Here is a 14422-nt window from a genome sequence, read left to right on the forward strand (position 1 = left end):
GCAGCCAGCTGCGGTGCCGGGGGCGGGGCCTGTCGCTTGGCAGGTCGGCGGTTTCGACTTTTCTTTCCACGTTTTTTGACATTTTGTAAGTCGATAAAGGTTTGCTACTTTTTAACGTACATTTGTATTTTATTTATATATACACGCATGTTATATATACATTGTCACAATTGAGAGTTTCACACTCTTTATAATCAAGGCTAATACACTGGCAGTTTGCGAATGAGTGGGGTTATAAGTGGCTGTGCTTTCTTTAATACAGGTTGTTTCCCTGCTTGATAACTAGAAGTAGGTTTCCAGTCTTTTGGGGAAAGTTGGTATCTAAAATGAAACTGTTGCGATACAACTGCACACCGTTGTCAACAGCAAACTATCTTAACAGTGAAGTAAACCGCTAGCGATAGGTATATGATGTAGATACCACTATGCAGTAAGATACGGAGGCCCCTAAGGGTCATGGTAGGGAATTTTCAATAACTCATAAGATAAAACTTGCTCAAAACTAATTACGCCTTAACCGTATTAAGGTAGACAACAAGCTGCAACCTAATTAGCCCCAAAACGAACTACCTCCACCCCAGCCCCATTCTTCGACCCAGGCCACGCTACCTCCACGCCCAGCACCACTTACTCCACCTAGGCTTCGCTACACCCATACCCTGCCCTACTACCGGTGGGGGGGGGGGGGTTGTAGGGAAGCTGCGTGGTAGTTCAGGTCTGGGGGTGTTAGTACTGTCTGTAGCCTGGGGGGTAGTTCAGGTCTGGGGGTGTTAGTACTGTCTGTAGCCTGGGGGGTAGTTCAGGCCTGGGGGTGTTAGTACTGTCTGTAGCCTGGGGGGTAGTTCAGGTCTGGGGGTGTTAGTACTGTCTGTAGCCTGGGGGGTAGTTCAGGCCTGGGGGTGTTAGTACTGTCTGTAGCCTGGGGGGTAGTTCAGGCCTGGGGGGATGTACAGTCTCTGGCCTGGGGGGTAGTTCAGGCCTGGGGGGATGTACAGTCTCTGGCCTGGGGGGGAATACTGGGCTGGGGTTGATGTAGTGACTGTGGCCTTGGTTTTAGTTTGGCACTGGGGCACTTAACAGTTTCAGAGTGAAGTTAGTTAATATGTTATGCTAATATTGTGTGTGTTTGGACAGCGTTTCGCAGATGAGTTTTGGATCAAGACAAAGGCAACGCAGAAGACTGGCGTGGGAACACAACACCTATTGAGAGGTAAGAGGGAACACAAACATATTGAGAAGTAACACAAAAGTACTGAGAGGGAACACAAACATACTGAGAGGGAAGGTAAAAGTAGGTAAATAAAATCAGACCATGACAAAGAAATTCCAATCATGACTGTTATTATTGATGATATAGTTTACCACTATGGATGAATGACCAATATATAAAACAGATAGCGATAATCAGAGGTCTATGGATATAGTTGACTACCACTATGGATGCAGTGAGAAAACTGTGGAGAAATGTCAATAGGTTAGCTCCGCCATGTCCTACAACGTGTACAGTAACCCATGGTGACCAAGACATAGAGACCCGACTATGATTTGTTAACTGATATATTTGCTGGCCACCCCTTTAAAAAATCAACCTAGGTTTGACCAGTTCTCACAAACAATTTGCTCCAGAATGTGTCGAATGACCTTAACTTAACAACCCTCAAACAACTGGAGACCCACTTCTAATGAGAACATCCACTTGACTGTGATTACTTACTTCTGTGTACATGACCTCCAATGATGTACATAAACCATACACCATACCATCCTTGTTCTCCGATTCCTAAACTTACCGGTACTCTTTACACATGCTTCATGAAGCTCGAATGACTTGTAGGACCGAAGCTTTGATTGTTTTCAGTCTCACTTCTCACTCTCAAGTTCCAAGTGTGTGTGTACCGATCGGCGTCTGTCCACCGGCCGGACATTCACTCACGCCCGTGTTCTGTGACCACAGGCTGCTCTGGGCTGCTCTGGGCTGCTCTGGGGTGCTCTGGGGGTGCTCTGGGGTGCTCTGGGGTGCTCTGGGGTGCTCTCCATGTACCGCCGGATGCCAGAACCTTTTCTGAGACTGACGGCTAGAATGTCCTGAGTCTCTGTGAACATCTGCAAGATGTGTGTGAGTGTGTGTGTGTGTGTGTGTGAGTGTGTTTGTGTGCGTCTCTATCTGCCAGGAGCGATTTGTTACACAACGGGACCTGCTGTGTGTGTTCTCTGCGGTTGGAACAGAGACATGTGGCAGTAAACGCATCGGGACAGCAAAGGGCCTAATTATTGCCCCTATCATTTGCATAATTACAATGTTTTTCTGAGTCACGGGCAGTATAGACATTGTAAATTGTAGTGGACCTGTTGTCTTTCTTTAGCGAGAATCAGGTTTAAATGGAGAGACCCTTCTCTACTGTAGCCAGCAGCCAGCCAAGCGCAGGCAAGAGGTTCCAATCAGGCAGCCTCACAGCCTGGTTCATTCAATGGGATTTAAAAAGCCAACTGTGTGGTGAAATGAGAGTTTTGCCCCCCAAATCATATGGAATTACAGTGCTGGTTGTGTGTGTAAAGGGGACCAGTGGCAGGAACAAAAGCCCACAGGAAGCAGCTATTTCTGTGTGTTTTATTAACCCAACCAAGCAATTTAATTCTTTTGTTCGGGGGAGTTCTACTTCATTGATTAACAAAAGCTTGGATATAATTTTTTCAGCCTCTTTTGAAAAGCCTGAAATGTCAAGCCTTTTAAAGGAGATTATTCTGCCTGCGCACGATGAATAGAGCCCAGAGTAACCTTTTGTCTACAATTAAATATTCCAGCATAAATATAAAAGAAAATCAGAGATGGGGAAGATTGAGTCAGGAGAGATTGGAGAGGTAGATCCTCAGATAGTGGCAACAGCCCGGCTCTAATTAGATATGCCAGGCGGGCTCGGAGCAGTCACTCTCTGTAACACACTGAGAGAGGAGGCAGCCGGAGAGAGAGAGAGAGAGGGAGAAGGGGATCTATCTGCACATCTGTCTGTCCGGCGCGTCCTCTGGGCATCCTCAAAGGTATTTCACCAGACTTTTTTGTTTCGTTTTGTTGTCCGTTTCTATTTGTCTTCCTGGCGTCTCTTTTGTGTGTGATTATTTACTTTAGAAGAGGCACCTGAACGGCAGTGCCTTATGGGAGTCAGCGTGGATACAGAGTGGAGAGAGGAGGGAAAGTTGGGATGCTTGTGATTCTGGGACGTGATTAGCAGTGACAATGAATCCCTTCAGGGGCTTTGAGGTTTATCATTCAAACTCAGGATGCAGACGAATGGGATGCCTCGAGGATCAGGAAAAGGGGGAATATTGATTGTTGGATGTTTGTTGTTTAGTAGTAGAAGTTATAGGCTGGCGTTGGCAGTGACTGCTTCAGCTCAATGCTGTTATATTCTCATGTGTTAAAACATTACAAACTTTGAAGTTGTAGTACTTGTAGTTCTGGACTAACGCTGCAAATGACGCGTGTTCCCACAGATTGTTAAAGGTGAATTGTTTGAACAGTTTGAACTTCAACAAATTGGCCACAGCTGGTAATCGTTGTCATTAAGGTTGCGTTGGAGATCGCTGTGACCTCTTGACCGACTCTGTGGATATTTGAAGCAGTCACTTGTGCGAGAGATATATCCTCCAATAGGAGCAGGGCTGATGGATTAGGGACATCACAATTCAGATATGGCTCATGCCACCTGCTAGATTTTTGTCCATGCACTGTTTTCTCTCCGACAGCGAAGATGACACTTTCTGTATATTATTATTCATAACTAGAGTCGTATTAAGTGTTTATATTACAGACATGGCTTATACTTACGATAGCTGGTTTGTCATTTTTATCTTTGTCAAGCATAATTTGCAATACTATACTAAGCGTTCAATTTAACATCTGCTTGTGTAATTCTTCAAGACAGATGTTTGGGATATATCTGAAAGTAACACTATTGTGTTCTTCAAACTTGTTATGTCAAGTTTTACAAACCTCACCATAAAGTACCATGTTGTGGGTTGCTTTGCTCATAATCTTTATGGAAATAACAATGGGCAATATTGAATTTCCAAATAGTTTTTCCCCGAAGGACTTAGTGACCTTGCATGTTAATTAACACGCCTTGAGTCTATGTATTATTTTATTCTGATTCTTCAAAAAGTACAGAAACAAAAACTATTCGCAATTATGGCAACTGCCATTGCCTCAAATGGCTTTGAAAGTACCTTATGTATGTTTCAACAATCTTGTTGATTGTTTTTTTGTTGATTTCGCTCTTAGCTTTTCTGTAAAAGTATTAAGGTACGATTGAGAGGAGCAGTGCAGCATATATATTTACAACATGCTCTGTTTCATAAGTTGAAAAATGAGTCATTTATTCAGAAGAAAATCGTTTTAATGAGTGCCATTAGATTAGTTTCCATGAAGTCTACAGTCGCAATATCACAGAAACCTCTGCAACTACTTTAAATGGAGGTTCATGTTGAGATAATAAAATAAATGTATGATTCCCCTGAAGGAATGATTGCACGAGCAGCAGTGCATGATGACTGTCTTCATAAAGGTTTAAAATATGGTTCAAAGGTTTTGACCAAGATAGTTCCAGTCCATAGTTCAACACAGATAGGATAGCTAGGATGGAGCAACTCAGCAAACTCCAATGACTAAGAGCATCCAACAAGTGGATCTTAGAGACCTTTATTCTCAGTATTAGAATAGTCCATATAATCCATGTAAAGCCATTGTGTTATAACTACAGCTGATCAATCCCAGACAGGTTACTATTTAAAGACGGTGATTTGCAGTTCAGGCTAGTGCTTCGAGGCTCAGTTGTTGCTTTGCCTTGGGCCCGTGCCCGCGGCTGGTTTCCACACCTTGATGGAGGACCAGAATGGTTCCTGACTGTCTCCTTGTCATCTTGTCTACTAGGCCTCCACAGACACAACTGGATCCATTGTCACAGAGTTGATGGATGTCTTAGGTCGGAGGAGATGGTCATTCTCAATTCAGTTATTTTTCTTGTTTAACATTTTTCTCATTTATCTCACTACGCAGTTAAATTAGTGTGCACATTAATCAGTTTCTTAGCCTTGGCAGGGTACGTCAATCGGAAGACACAAATATATATATTTTAGGAGAGAAGTGCTTTCATTTACTTAGAAATAACATGTGTACTGTTTAATTAACTGATTGGTTTGGCAATAACACTTGCAGCAATATATAAGAATAAGGTATGTGAACTTTGACGAACCTCACCATAAAGTATCTTTTAGCATCTATGTGATGCGATGGTCCACTGCTACAATGCATCCCTCATGTATTGATATTTAAAAGCCTTCTGATGTTAAGCAAGCTTATATTGACACTTGAAAAGCAAAAATGCAGTGGATGTACTGTAAATTGTTCAGAATCATAGAACATCTCAGCCTGTATTCCTCACAGTTATCTTGTCTATAGCCTCAATCCTTTTGTTAACAAGATATCACAAACATTGCTGAAGAGGCTGAAGAAATGGGTCTTTAACCACTTGCTCTATAGCCGCGCAGAGGGAGCAGTAACCTTAACCATTGTGGTTGTGGATTATGGAACAATATTATATATTATATGCTATGCTTCAGGGCCGTGCAGATATTGTTTCATTCAGGTATCGCTAGCGGGATGTTCACAAGTCTCAAAAGGAACTGAGGGAAGGGATTTAGAAGGTTCCTAATGTTTAAGGACACTATTTTGATCTTTGCTTGGATGTTGGTTCAATCTAAAAGAGGCCACGTGTCTTTTTGTATGCAGTATATACAGAAAGATACAAACCCCCACATTGTGTATTATTAGCTTTTATCGTTAGTATTTATGTCCGATTTCTATTTACTCCATTGCCATTGTTTTATGTGCAACTGATTCTAAATCACTTAAGATGTTGCCATTTATTAATTATTCCACATATTCCATAGAGCTCTCAACTCATTAACTTCTCTCCACTAACATGTTCCCTTAATTCACACTAGGCTCATTGTGTTTCCTTAATGCACTTATGAAGCAGTAAGGATGACCAGAAGGGATATAGCTAATTGAAATAAATCATGATGCCAAACTGATTTAAATCTTTACTTCGCTTTCATAGCTGTACTTTTTATTTTGACTGAATTATAGTTAGGCTTGGGATATACAGGAATCACACCACACACACACACACACACGCACGCACGCACGCACGCACGCACGCGCGCATAGAACATGCACGCATAGAACATGCACGTATAATGTGAGATCATTTATGTCAGAGAGTCACTTCGAACTGTAACAGTTATTTTTGAAGACAGCTGCAGTTCTATGTTCTTCAGACAGAAAGTTGGATAGTCAGACAGACAGAAACGTAGCGGCCATCAGAAAAGTGTAATGCTTCAGAGTGGGATTGACAGAATGACTACCCACCTCTTGACAGAGCACTCGTATAAATCTGGCATAATGCTGATTTCTTAGTTTTCCCTAAGAAGCTTGCTAGCTTGGCTGAAGGGGAAACAAGAATTATTCAATCAAGCAGCTCTCCCTCCATATCCAGATTTCACTGCAGCCCCATAAAGCTGGCTGCATAATCCTTTTATCAACCCTACCGATGGAACACTCTTACTAGGAAGCAATCCAGGGAGAAAATATTATTAAGGTCATTTCCATCTCTAGTTTATTTCCTCCTTTAAGGAAAAAAATGCCCTGCTTTTCCGTTTTTATCTGGAGACAATAATTACTTCTGCTTTGCGAGGAGGGAAACCTGACGACCGATACAAATGTCTTCTGACCACATGCAGAGATCTCAGTCCTCATCTGTAATAACCAAGTCAAATAGTCCCCCCCCCCCTCTTTCTGCTTATCAAGCAGGTGGGGCGGGGAGCGGAGGTGTGGCGGCCACGTGACGCGGCCGTCGGAGCTCCACCTCCACGCTGCTTAGGGAGGCACCCGGCCACTGCTGCTGCTGTCAGCGCTTCACGGCTCCATATCTCCACAGCATGTGCTCATAGGTTTATGGGTGTGCGCGCGTGTGTATGCGTGTCACTTTGTGTGTGCATACGCGTGTGTTTTGGAGGAAGCGTCAAAGTGGCGTTGTATGTGTGTGTATGAAAGCACTGTCATCGCAAATTGTTCTATATCTGTATTATCTCTTTTGGATGATTGCCCCCCAGAATAGGTGATGAGGGGATTACTTATCACGCTATAAGTCCAACTACCTGCCTCAATTTGACTCACTTTGCTCTTCTTCACACTGTTATGAAGTGTTCTTCTTATGAATATCAGTAGCTGCATGGATTACTTTGGCTCTCAAGCCTGCTCTTCTTCTTCACGGTCCTTCAAAAGAAGCACGTCTATGTCATAGCCACATTCTCTACAGTTTTATCTTTTCTTTTGATGGTGTTCTTGTAGACATTGCCAAACACATTTAAAAAGTTGTATTGACCTTAAATGTATCAAGGACCTGCCTGATGCATTTCTCCACCAAGTTGCCACATAAATACCTCCTGGGAAAGTAAATCAGCTAAAAGGACGCTTGTTAGAAGATAATCCCTTCTGTTGTCCTTGCTGTTTCAAATTGTATGCAGTAGTGGTGACCTTCATCAACGTGGACTGGGTGCTGAACTTTCGTATGCGAAAGCATACTTGATGTTATTTCCCGGGAGGTCTCGGGCATCGGGCATGCTGTGAATGATGTAGCCAGAGGTTTTTCCACATTATGCCCGGAATGCTGTCGACTGGCCTATCCAAGCAGAATGCGATCCACACGACCACGAGGTGTGCTCTTTCTTATAATGAAACACAATGTGAGCCAGATCCCATCTTGAACTGTGAAGAACTGACAGTTAAAGCATCCTGGTGGGATGATAAAAGACTCATTGAAATGCAAAGCGCCACAAGGCCAATGGCGACCCTGACCTACCAGAGACTTGCATGTGTGTTGAGCTATTAGTTCTCTCAACCTTACTGGTCCGCACAATCAGGACTTGAGTCTAGTTGCATCTATGAGTCTGCTGGGCCCATGTGGTTTGTGTCCGGGTCATAACCAGTTTACGGCTTTGGTTCTGCTCTGCTTTATTGACATCGGTTGTTTGGTTAGAAGTGAACTACATGCATGTCTGAGTATGTTGTCTGTGAGCATGGCATGGCATGGCTTAGATGCCATTTGTGTCAATGTGTGTCTGTGTGTGGATATGTGCATGCATTTGTGTGTTGGAGACCTATAATTATCCTCCTAAGTGAAAGAGCTGCAGAGCATGCTTTTGTGTGTTGGTGTGTTTGTGTGCATGATCTATCTGGGGTTTTGCATGCAGAACACTTCTCCAGCACCTCCTGTCCTATCGTACCAACTCTGACCCTCTTGTGTTGGAGCTTGACCTCTTGAAGGCCTTGAAGTGCGTTTGCTAATGTCGTCCACTCTACGACATACAAACAAGCAAGCGTAAGTTCAGACACAATCAGAAGTTCAGACACATCACGTCTCCTGCAGTTTGGTTACATCACGTAAATAAAATGGAATAAAATCCAGCGCTGTATCGAGTGTGATTTAGATGAGGCGGTGATAGAAAGTCGTCGGGACGCGGGGGAAAGTGAAATAAAAAGAGAGAGTGAGAGAGGGCTGGCCTGGGTCTACTCGGCCTAGCAGGCGTGGAAGAGAGTGCACCAAACCAATAATTTTGTCAAGTTCTTTCTTTGCTCTCTTTGTTAGTGGTGCGGCAGAAGCGGACGTGGATTGCCACATGTATAAAGGGCGCCCAGATAAAGGCATTCACCCGCTGAATGAACACGCCATCTGTGCTCCTTTCTTATTTCCTCTTTTCTTTTCTTCCCCTCCTTTTTTTTTTTTCAAGCCTTGTAATCAAATTTGAGCAAAATCAAATGGAGGGAGGAGGCGGGATGAGGCTGAGGGTTGGGGGGGGGTTGTGTTGTGGTTATGTGTGTGTGTGTGTGTGTGTGTGTGGAGAGGGGAGTGGTGGCGGCGGGGGGGGGTTCAATGAAAGTACCTTTTGTTGGTCTGAAACGAGCAAGTAATTTACAAAATGCCCTGCCTTTGTGCGTGGGGCTAAGGGAAGAATGAAATCAGTAGCCTTTAGAAGCTAGGCCTTGCGCTGCGACGGGCAAGATAATGAAAGCCGTCTTGTGTTTGTGGGCTAGAGAGCATCTCAAAGGCAGACCAGGGCCCGGCTCAGGGTTAGCTCACAGCGTCTCCTCTGTGTGCGCGCGTGTGAGTCCGGGTGTGGGTCTGTGTGCGTGGTTGTGTGTTGACTTCGTGGAGGAGCGGCACACAAAACGCAGGACAGCTTTGCCCGGCTTGTGTTGGCAGAGAGAAGGACCGTGAAGAGGGAGAGAGAAGCATCGCTGGCCGCAGGACAGAGCGAAGGAAGGAAGGAGTTCACCAGGCGTGTTTGGTGCGTTCTAGATTGATCTTCAGCCTCACCGGTCTACCTATTTGTCAGGCTGCAGACCCTCCCTTTCCAGTCGGTGTGTTTCTGGGTTGTGTGTGTTTGTGTGCGTGGGAGGAAAGGTTCCAGAGGGGGGATCATGGTTCCTCAACAGAACCCAGGAAGAGCAGGAGGACAGAGGAGCTGGAGGAAGAGAGGAGGACACACACGTGGAATATTCTACCTGGGATATCGACGCATCCATGGATGACAGAGAAAGTTCTCCGCCGGTCGTGGGGGAGCCATGGTGTTGCTGTGCTCCCCATCGCTCTGCCTCTGCCGCTGTCCTTACCTCTCCTCCTCCTCCTCCTCCTCCTCCTCCTCCTCCTGTTCCTGACGAGCGGGGGCTCTAGGCTCACCTGCAGGACGGGCTGGCGCGTCCCGCTGTGGAGCCGCCCTGTCAGGCGCTCTGAGGCGGACTCAGACGGAGGTCAGCCCACCTGGACCCACGCGCTCGGGGACTGATTGCTACCCGGTTGCTTTGTTGTTGTTCCGGGTTTGTTTAATCCCGTCGTTCAATCACGCCCGGGCCGTTTAGCGTGTGTTCAAACGAGCGGAGGAGAAATAACTTGGATGAATTGTATCGTTTGTATGAGTTGGATAATTGGCTCGTTTGTCTAACTTAACTGATGGTGGGTTGATTATGGTTTTGTACTGTGCACAAATAATTTCTAAGAAAAAAACGAAATAGCTGTCTTGTCATTGTATGCACACTTTAAGTGTCTTTTTTGTGTGCGTTCTGCAGACGGCAAGCGGGCGGTTCCTGGATGTTGTGTTCATGGAGTCCAACGTGTGGCTGTACTGGAAGAGCTGCCCCAGGCAACAGGTGAGAGATTTACACTGACCAGCCTCTCTCCCACCCCCTGACTGATGCCTACTGACACTCTCACTCACTTCCTAAGCCCTGTCTGTCTCTCACTCACTTTCACTTTACTCTCTCTCTCTCTCGCTCTCGCTCTCGCTCTCTCTCTCTCTCTCTCTCTCTCTCTCTCTCTCTCTCTCTCTCTCTCTCTCTCTCTCTCTCTCTCTCTCTCTCTCTCTCTCTCTCTCTCTCTCTCTCTCTCTCTCTCTCTCTCTCTCTCTCTCTCTCTCTCTCTCTCTCTCTCTCTCTCTCTCTCTCTCTCTCTCTCTCTTATTTATTTATTTATTTATATGTTAGCATGTTGGTTTACACTATGTGAGAGTAAACGCTCACCAATGCTCTGGCATACATTTTCTCCGGAATTGTGCTTTGCAAAAGGTAGCTTGTTCCATCTGGTAACATGTTCTCAGGGCTGGGTATTAAGTGATTACTACTTCCATACTATGCATATGTTAATGTGTGAGTGTACGAGCCCTTACCCTGGTGACAGGTGTGTATTTAAGAGTCATTGTAGTCATTTGAACTGAATGTGTGGTCCTACATTGTTTATTTCAATCATTGCATTTACCGAAATCAAAGACGTGCTTTGGAGAACTACTCTCATCTGAGCAGGTCTCAATGTGCTCCAGATTGTTTGATACGACGTTGCTTGTTACGACACATGGAAAGCAAAATGGATCTGGATCTAAATTAAAGCGGAACTTTATTTGTAGCCGTCCTTAGCCAGCAAAAGAAAAGAGACAAACACAAGTCGCATTTGAATGAGCTGGTGCCTCCCTCGACGCGGGCAAATGTCAGAATTTGCACAGGAACAAATAAGTTGGTTAAAATTGAATTGGAGCGGAATGTCTAATGAGCTATCTTGGTGTCGCCACACAGTGACAGACTGGTCCCCCTACGTCTGGGCGAGAACACTCACTTAGTCACACAGCATGCTCCACTGCTTTGATTGTCACACACACACACACACACACACACACACACACACACACACACACACACACACACACACACACACACACACACACACACACACACACACACACACACACACACACACACACACACACACACACACACACACACACACACACACACACACACACACACACACACACACAGTCCTCCAGGTGTCTCTTGTCCGTGTGCGTATGTCGGTGTGTTTATGGGGATAAGAGAGGAACAGACGTATGCATTGTAATGCTCTGTACTGCAGGCGGCCTGATAATCATTCTCTCTATTTTTCTCTTTGCCAAAGTTACCATTTATATAAAATGAGCCACTCAGAAACAACGCACACAGTCAGTAAACATATCCCCCACTTTTATGTAAAACGTGAGGCATGCCTCCATAACATGTGACGTGCTGGAGGTGCTGGAGGAGGTGGTGGTGGTGGTGGGAGGGGGGGGGAGGGGGTGGGGGGGAGCAAAACATTTGACCAAAATCAATATTTCAATTGAGTTCCAGTCGGCCCCTCTGACACTTCTGTCCCCTCCCTTTATGCTCCCGTGTCCACGTCGTTATGTGTGATTAAATAGCATGTCAGCGCCATATCTCTGGGGTTATTAATCTCCGTTAGGGTAGCAGTGTAGTGTGACCCGCACTGCTCCCTCAGGGGCCTCCGGGCCTCGCCTAATGGGCTGGTAAAGTGGGGGGGCGGGCCCTGCCTGCTCCCCATTGGATGGGCGGGTCTGCCCACCAATTTCAGCTTATTTAAGGGCTGGATTCACATCGAACGGCTGCGTGTGTGTGTGTGTGTGTGTGTGTGTGTGTGTGTGTGTGTGTGTGAACGGTATTTGTTTGTGTGTGTGTGTGTGTGTGTGTGTGTGTGTGAACGGTGTGTGTGTATGTGTGCGTGTGTGAACGGTGTTTGTGTGTGTGCGTGTGTGTGTGTGTGTGAGTGTGCGTGTGTGAGTGTCCTGGCCTGTCAGTCAATGCCCTGACGAGCCCTCCTTCCGACTGACTAGCTGTGCAGGCTGTTATTAGTGAGGGGAGCCAGTCACTCAGCCAGTCATTAAGCCAGTCATTTGCGCTGCCTGCCAGCTGACCTCCTGATTTAGATTGCTCCTGTACTTAACCTCTGAACCCCCAGATGCTCCATCCAGGGAAGAAGGCTCTTTCGTGTTCGTGTGTGTCTGTGTGTGACACATATACATGTACTACTAAGCAATAGGGTTTGTTTTGGTGTATTGCAATGTACATTAATTCAATCCATCTGAATGCCAAGTCGTAAGAAGATTTTATGCTATAGGTTTATTTTATGTACTATTTTATGTATTTTCTGATTTGGTTTTACTTTAACTGTATTCCTTTATAATTCCCTCAAAGGCCATTCTGACCCGTTGATACAGATTTGCAGTTTTTATCCTATTAATACATTTGTATAATGTGCACCTGTCTAAGTAGGGAAAAGGTGTGTGTGTGTGTGTGTGTGTGTGTGGGTGTGTGTGTGTGTGGGTGTGTGTGTGTGTGTGGGTGGGTGTGGGTGTGTGTGTGTGTGTGTGTGTGTGTGTGTGTGTGTGTGGGTGTGGTGTGGGTGGGTGTGTGTGTGTGTGTGTGTGTGTGTGTGGGTGTGGTGTGTGTGTGTGTGTGGGTCGCCCTTGCGTCTGCTGCATAGGTATGCATAATGTATGTCTCCACGTCCTCCGCCGGCTTTAGAACAGGTGAATGTTGGTGCCTTCATTTAAATATCCATTAATACCTTCTGAACTGCGCCCGTGGGATTTGAGGCTGCCGGATTAGCCCCCGCAGCTACTTTGTCTTAGCCTCGGCACTGGGGGCTGCTCCCAAGGACCCCTCCAGCACTGGCGCTCTCTGATAGCGTCCCCCCGCCCCCCCCCGAGAAAGCTGCTGTGCTAAGACAGACCTCACCTTGCCCCGCTAGGCCGCGTTAGCATCACAGCTAATCCAACAGCTAGGGAAGTCAATCAGCCGGTCGGACCGCTAAGCTAACCCAACCCTCCCGTGCTCCGCCTTGTCTTCCCGTGATAAGCTATGCGGGTATGAGAGGGTTAAGGTAAGTTTCACCAGGCCGCGTATTAGAGGGTGAGGTGAACAGTTAATGGATGACCGATGGCTCTCTGCCGGGAGACGGGCTGAGCTATCGCCGGTGTATTGTCTTAAGGCGGAGAGTCAACGGGGTGAGCTGCGATGCTCAGGTGGGGGCTGTGTTAATGTATGGGTCTGAGGCAGGACTTAAACCCGTACCGCCCGCTATCTAGAGGGGACACCTTCGCTGGGCCCTCAGGCGGGAGCTGGTGCTAATGTCCTCCATTGTCTTGTTCTGATAAGCTAATGAGGGTTAGCGTGAGGGGATCGCAGCATTAGGAGTGTATTAGTAGATGGACAGCAGAGAGAGGCAGGTCCAGATGCTAAACCTCCTTCTCCTCCCCAGTGAGGTCGGCGGGGGGGGGGGGTGTGTAACACGTTGAGGGTGTTTGGTTGTTGTAATAGCCCGATAGCTTTCTGATTCACAGACAATACAACTGGGTGGCTGTTTTGAAACCTATAAATACTTTGCTGTTATATTTTTATATAAATGTTCTTGCTACTTTGATGTCATTGTTATTTTATTATGACTATAATTTAGAATTAGCATTTTTTAAGGACCTTTGCCTTGACCAACACTTGAGTGTAGGTCTTGTCTGCAGATTTTTATTTCTTGAGGACACCAAATTAAATCCAACTTCTCTCGCTCAATTTACCCCCTGTCCACTCTTATGTCCTCTCTCTCTCTCTCTCTCTCTCTCTCTCTCTCTCTCTCTCTGTCTCTGTCTCTGTCTCGCTCTCTCTCTCTCTCCTCTCTCCACTCTCTCGCTCTCGCTCTCTCTCTCGCTCTCGCTCTCTCTCTCTCTCTCTACACCCCTCCTTTCCCTCACACATGATTGCCCCCCGTTATATAAACCACATGTTGTTGCATATGTAAGCACTCAAATACAGGAAATTGGTCCTTCACTCACAACAGGCACAGGGCGCCACGCACACACGTCTATGTGTGTTTTGAATAGTTAATGGACCTAAGAGGAGAGTAGTGTCGGAGCGAAGAGGAGGGTGGAAGGAGGATGAAGAGCAGAGCGGATCGGTGGACAGCAGAGACGGCAGTTGGGCAGAGAAGAGTGGAGATAA

The 14422-nt window shown here is 46.0% G+C and overlaps 1 long non-coding RNA gene across 1 annotated transcript; it reads left to right on the plus strand.

Annotated features, from left to right (window-relative positions):
* Window positions 1–10: 10 nt before the first annotated feature.
* LOC132468643 (uncharacterized) lies at window positions 11–10567 on the plus strand. The gene is made up of 3 exons (XR_009528247.1): window positions 11–99; window positions 1145–1210; window positions 10181–10567. It is a non-coding gene; the product is annotated as an uncharacterized LOC132468643 (long non-coding RNA).
* Window positions 10568–14422: the final 3855 nt, after the last annotated feature.

The sequence above is a fragment of the Gadus macrocephalus genome, chromosome 12 (genome assembly GCF_031168955.1).
Source record: "Gadus macrocephalus chromosome 12, ASM3116895v1".
NCBI classification, from domain to species: domain Eukaryota; kingdom Metazoa; phylum Chordata; class Actinopteri; order Gadiformes; family Gadidae; genus Gadus; species Gadus macrocephalus.